Source organism: Centroberyx gerrardi, chromosome 6 (genome assembly GCF_048128805.1).
Source record: "Centroberyx gerrardi isolate f3 chromosome 6, fCenGer3.hap1.cur.20231027, whole genome shotgun sequence".
NCBI lineage: Eukaryota > Metazoa > Chordata > Actinopteri > Beryciformes > Berycidae > Centroberyx > Centroberyx gerrardi.
Window position 1 is genome coordinate 33,407,028 of NC_136002.1, and position 6,953 is coordinate 33,413,980.

Consider the following 6,953-nt stretch of genomic DNA (forward strand, 5'->3'; position numbering starts at 1 on the left):
GTAATCCAGAGTTGGTTTTAGTTTTTATTCTCTGTCCTAGAGATTCATAACTTCTGAAAACTAAATGTCAATCTTCATCATTAGTGAAGTCTGTTATGAATCAGCAGCAAAACCGTCAACTGTCTGCTCACTTCACTCACTGTGGAAACTAAACGAGAAGAAACGTCTGCTGCCAGAGGAAGTTCATCTTTTTATTGAGTTTAATGTCAGTTTTACCAATCCACTAAACAATCCTGTTGGCTTTAACATGAACTAAGGCAAGGCAAGTTAGTTTATAGCACATACACATCAGCTATTCAAAGTGCTGTACATAAAAGAAAAATGAAGACATAAAAGTGAAAAATCACATTTAAAAGACAATGCATATAAATAATTAAAATGCATAAAAAGAATAAAGATCAAGTTGCGTAGGCAGTGCAGAATACAAAAGTTTCAAAGTTGGGGCTCTGGGACCAGTTAGCAGACCGGTCCAGATGACCTGAGCGGTCTAGAGGGTTCATACGGTACGAGCAAGTCAGAGATGTATTTTGGTCCTGAACCATCGAGAGATTTGTAGACGACTAACTGTGTTTTAAAGTCAATTCTTTGACAAACTGGCAGCCGGTGATATGCAGAGAGCTGAGAACCGGTGTGATGTGTTCAGGTTTCTTAGTTTTAGTTCTGAATCAGGTCTGACGGCTTGTTTGGGTCCACCTGAAAAAAGACCATTAATAATCTAACCTTGAGATAAAGGTGTGGAGGAGTTTTTCTAAGTCTTGTTTGGACATGAATCCTCTAATTCTGGCTATATTTTTAAGATGATAATATGCTGATTTTGTTATTAATTTGATGTGGCTATTAAAAGCTAACCATCAGCCTTAGAGCATTTGCTTTCATTTTCTCACTTTCAGGATAAAGCTAGTCTACAGTTACTGAACATCCTGTATGCTAAAGCGTTAGCATGCTAACCAGACAGAGCTAACTAGCAGAGACACAGAGAGGAGAGAGTGTCAACCCTCCCATCAGATGCTGGACAAGAGACAGATGGACCAAACTAACAAGTCAAACTAGTCCTTTAAATGAATATATGATGTTATAAAATCATATAGTCTGTGCTAACATTACAGCTGTTATGTTAGCAGCAGTCAGCAGGTTGGGCTCAAACTGAACGCTGCCTGTTGTTTTACCATCAATAAATCATTTGCACATTCATGTTGAGACGTTAGTATAATTACTGTAATCTAACCAGACCGTCCAGGACTCCATAACTGTTCTTCCATAGCAGCAATTCAAAACATGAACAAACAATGAACAGACATTTTATTTCAGTGGTGAATGTTTGTTAATATTGAGTCAGTATGTTGCCCTTTTGTGTGTGAAGATGAAGTTTCTCATCAGCAGCTTTTGGTTGGATAATTAGCAGCCAGTCTGTCTCTGTCTCCACAGCAGCTGACCTCAGGTCAGCTCATCAAGTGGTTTCTCTTCCAAAAATCAAACCATGAAATCCTTTTGTCATGAAGCTGTCAGACAGAAGAATATGAAGATGAATATTCTTTTAAAGGCAGTTGACATTATGTTTAATCTGCTCAGCACAGCAGCATCAGGGTTCGACCTGGTTGGTCAGACCTGGATCATCCTGTTGGTTCAGGTTTTGATACGACCTGATGAGCTGAACTTTAATTCCCAAAGGACAAAAAAATACAAAGATCTTTGATCTTTTGCAGGAATCAAACTGAACTGGAAGAAAATGATTCCCCTACTGGAGCTTTAAAGGGGAACGCCACCTATTTTAAGAACCTGTATGTTCCTCCTGCCTCAGGACGGTTCAGTCTGAAGCTGCTCCGTCCTGAAGCTGAAGCTGAAGCTGCTCCGTCCTGAAGCTGCTCCGTCCTGAAGCTGAAGCTGAAGCTGCTCCATCCTGAAGCTGAAGCTGCTCCGTCCTGAAGCTGCTCCGTCCTGAAGCTGCTCCGTCCTGAAGCTGCTCCGTCCTGAAGCTGAAGCTGAAGCTGCTCCGTCCTGAAGCTGCTCCGTCCTGAAGCTGAAGCTGAAGCTGCTCCGTCCTGAAGCTGAAGCTGCTCCGTCCTGAAGCTGAAGCTGCTCCGTCCTGAAGCTGCTCCGTCCTGAAGCTGAAGCTGAAGCTGCTCCGTCCTGAAGCTGAAGCTGCTCTGTCCTGAAGCTGCTCCGTCCTGAAGCTGAAGCTGCTCCGTCCTGAAGCTGAAGCTGCTCCGTCCTGAAGCTGAAGCTGAAGCTGAAGCTGCTCCGTCCTGAAGCTGAAGCTGCTCCGTCCTGAAGCTGCTCCGTCCTGAAGCTGAAGCTGCTCCGTCCTGAAGCTGAAGCTGCTCCGTCCTGAAGCTGAAGCTGAAGCTGCTCCGTCCTGAAGCTGAAGCTGCTCCGTCCTGAAGCTGAAGCTGCTCCGTCCTGAAGCTGAAGCTGAAGCTGCTCTGTCCTGAAGCTGAAGCTGAAGCTGCTCCATCCTGAAGCTGCTCCGTCCTGAAGCTGCTCCGTCCTGAAGCTGAAGCTGAAGCTGCTCCGTCCTGAAGCTGAAGCTGCTCTGTCCTGAAGCTGCTCCGTCCTGAAGCTGAAGCTGCTCCGTCCTGAAGCTGAAGCTGAAGCTGCTCCGTCCTGAAGCTGCTCCGTCCTGAAGCTGAAGCTGAAGCTGCTCCGTCCTGAAGCTGAAGCTGAAGCTGCTCCATCCTGAAGCTGCTCCGTCCTGAAGCTGCTCCGTCCTGAAGCTGAAGCTGAAGCTGCTCCGTCCTGAAGCTGAAGCTGAAGCTGCTCCGTCCTGAAGCTGCTCCGTCCTGAAGCTGAAGCTGCTCTGTCCTGAAGCTGAAGCTGAAGCTGCTCCGTCCTGAAGCTGAAGCTGCTCTGTCCTGAAGCTGAAGCTGAAGCTGCTCCGTCCTGAAGCTGAAGCTGCTCCGTCCTGAAGCTGAAGCTGAAGCTGCTCCGTCCTGAAGCTGAAGCTGAAGCTGCTCCGTCCTGAAGCTGAAGCTGCTCCGTCCTGAAGCTGAAGCTGCTCCGTCCTGAAGCTGAAGCTGAAGCTGCTCCGTCCTGAAGCTGCTCCGTCCTGAAGCTGAAGCTGAAGCTGCTCCGTCCTGAAGCTGAAGCTGAAGCTGCTCTGTCCTGAAGCTGAAGCTGAAGCTGCTCCATCCTGAAGCTGCTCCGTCCTGAAGCTGCTCCATCCTGAAGCTGCTCCGTCCTGAAGCTGCTCCGTCCTGAAGCTGCTCCGTCCTGAAGCTGAAGCTGAAGCTGCTCCGTCCTGAAGCTGAAGCTGAAGCTGCTCTGTCCTGAAGCTGAAGCTGAAGCTGCTCCGTCCTGAAGCTGCTCCGTCCTGAAGCTGAAGCTGCTCTGTCCTGAAGCTGAAGCTGAAGCTGCTCCGTCCTGAAGCTGAAGCTGCTCTGTCCTGAAGCTGAAGCTGAAGCTGCTCCGTCCTGAAGCTGAAGCTGCTCCGTCCTGAAGCTGAAGCTGAAGCTGCTCCGTCCTGAAGCTGAAGCTGAAGCTGCTCCGTCCTGAAGCTGAAGCTGCTCCGTCCTGAAGCTGAAGCTGCTCCGTCCTGAAGCTGAAGCTGAAGCTGCTCCGTCCTGAAGCTGAAGCTGAAGCTGCTCCGTCCTGAAGCTGAAGCTGAAGCTGCTCTGTCCTGAAGCTGAAGCTGAAGCTGCTCCGTCCTGAAGCTGCTCCGTCCTGAAGCTGAAGCTGCTCTGTCCTGAAGCTGAAGCTGAAGCTGCTCCGTCCTGAAGCTGAAGCTGCTCTGTCCTGAAGCTGAAGCTGAAGCTGCTCCGTCCTGAAGCTGAAGCTGCTCCGTCCTGAAGCTGAAGCTGAAGCTGCTCCGTCCTGAAGCTGAAGCTGCTCCGTCCTGAAGCTGAAGCTGCTCCGTCCTGAAGCTGAAGCTGAAGCTGCTCCGTCCTGAAGCTGAAGCTGAAGCTGCTCCGTCCTGAAGCTGAAGCTGAAGCTGCTCCGTCCTGAAGCTGAAGCTGCTCCGTCCTGAAGCTGAAGCTGCTCCGTCCTGAAGCTGAAGCTGAAGCTGCTCCATCCTGAAGCTGAAGCTGCTCCGTCCTGAAGCTGAAGCTGAAGCTGCTCCGTCCTGAAGCTGAAGCTGAAGCTGCTCCGTCCTGAAGCTGAAGCTGCTCCGTCCTGAAGCTGAAGCTGCTCATCTGACAGAAAACCTTCAGCTTGATGTGACTGAGATGTAAAATCAGCAGCTGCTCCACTGACAGTGACTGGAGAGTCTCACACCAGATACTCCAGCACCGCCAACACATATGATCTGAACTCACAGAAACCTTCTGGGGTCCACAGACTCAGAGACCCCTTCCCTGTCAGAGCAGCAGATCCTGGTTTTACCTCCCAGTGAGTCACATGACAGGCTCAGTTCTCCAGACTGAAGGACATCAACACATTAAAACACCTGCAGGAAAATCATGACAGATAAATTCCTCATTCATCCTGTTTGGGGAACGTTTTAAAGTGAAAGCTGCTGCGCTGCCGCCTCCTGCTGGAGAGACCCGGCCGTTTCCTCTGAAAATGACTTTTAACATAAATTATCTAATTTTCAAAACTTCCTTGGTTTACTTTTTTTGAATCAGGATGAAGGAAAACAGTGAACTGAAGACGATTTGCCGTTTATTTATTGATTATTATTGATAATCAGTGCAGGAGTCAACACATTTCACAGACGCTTCATTTAAAATACATATGGAAAAGGAAAGTAGTTTGTTACTGAGAGCAGATCATGATCCATGCAGACTGTAGATACTGTTCATAGAAATAGAAAATAAACATAATACAAGACGACTTTATCCTTCAATCCTTCATGGGGAACTGGATGCAGTCTTGTTGTCTGAACATGCAGATACAGGCAGGGTCGATGAGACTGAAGGAGCACAAACACCCCCCCCCCCCACCCCCACCCCCACCCCCACCCACAGGCCAGTAGCAGTGGTGTGTGGTTGATTGACAGCTCAGAGACACGCCCCCTGCTCCACAGCTGACTCAGTCTTTTTTTATCTTCTTTAATCTCATTTATGTTCATCCAACATGGAGGATACTGTTGCACAATTCAAACAAATATATATTATTATGTTTTTTTATATATATATTCATATATAGTATATATATATATATAAAAGTACGGTATATATATTTATACAAATAATATCTAGTCAGTCCCTACCAGTAATACTTCATCACACTGACAGATAATAACATGTAGTCAGTCTTCAGTTAGTTGATAAACAGATTGCAGAGACCTGACCTCATCAGTGAATCAAGATGTGTGTGCGTGCGCATGCGTGCGTGCGTGCGTGCGTGTGTGTGTGTGTGTGTGTGTGTGTCGGCTCTGCCCTCATGTTAAGCTGCTGAAGTCAGCAGACAGACTGCTGAGTCGGACAACAAGGCATTTAGTCGGCTCAGATCCAACTGACAGAACAAACCTGTTTAATAAAGTAATGAGTCTTACTGTTAAGAGTTATTACACTATTAATCTGTTATTATTATCACATCATCAGTTATAAAGACATTACACTTCTTAATGTAATAACATGATGTCATTTATCACCTTAACAGGTTTTATTACATTTCCACACATTCACAGTGATATTTTATTATGTTATGACAAGTTATTACATCATCCATCAGTTATTACATTTATTTTTATTTTTAGCTTCAACACATTTCATACAGCAGTGTGACAAACTGCTTTAAACCAGCTGAGGGTCATGAGAGAGAAACAAGACCAGCATCAGAACAGGAGAAGTAACGTTTAACATTGATAAAACAAAATAAAAATATAAAATGAGATTAAAAATGAGACTGAAAATGTAATTCAGTTCACATGCTCTGGAGATTGAAGTCAGAAATTTGTGAGAAAAAAATCCACATCTCAAACTCAAATCCTCCTCACTGACGGGTGGCTTCATGTTCAGCTGCCAAAAATATGTTTTTTTCAGACATTTTTTTTCTTTCAAATTTCTGACTTCAATCTCAGATATTCAGCGGTGGCAGCGGCCTGATGACACCCTGACACCCTGGCACCCTGACCCCCTGACACCCTGGCACCCTGACACCCTGGCACCCTGACACCTTGGCACCTGACACCCTGGCACCCTGGCACCCTGACACCCTGACACCCTGACACCTTGGCACCTGACCCCCTGACCCCCTGACACCCTGGCACCTGACACCCTGACCCCCTGACACCCTGGCACCCTGGCACCCTGACCCCCTGACACCCTGACACCCTGACCCCCTGACACCCTGACACCCTGACACCCTGGCACCCTGACACCCTGACACCCTGGCACCCTGGCACCCTGACACCCTGACACCCTGGCACCCTGGCACCCTGACCCCCTGACACCCTGACACCCTGACACCCTGGCACCCTGACCCCCTGGCACCCTGACCCCCTGGCACCCTGGCACCCTGACACCCTGGCACCCTGACCCCCTGACACCCTGACACCCTGGCACCCTGACACCCTGGCACCCTGACACCCTGACACCCTGGCACCCTGACACCCTGACACCCTGGCACCCTGGCACCCTGACACCCTGACACCCTGGCACCCTGGCACCCTGACACCCTGACACCCTGGCACCTGACACCCTGACCCCCTGACCCCCTGACACCCTGACACCTGACACCCTGACCCCCTGACACCCTGGCACCCTGACACCCTGACACCCTGGCACCCTGGCACCCTGACCCCCTGACACCCTGACACCCTGGCACCCTGACCCCCTGGCACCCTGGCACCCTGACACCCTGGCACCCTGACCCCCTGACACCCTGACACCCTGACACCCTGACACCCTGGCACCCTGACCCCCTGGCACCCTGACACCCTGACACCCTGACACCCTGACCCCCTGGCACCCTGGCACCCTGGCACCCTGACCCCCTGACACCCTGACACCCTGACACCCTGACACCCTGGCACCCTGGCACCCTGGCACCCTGACCCCCTGACACCCTGACAC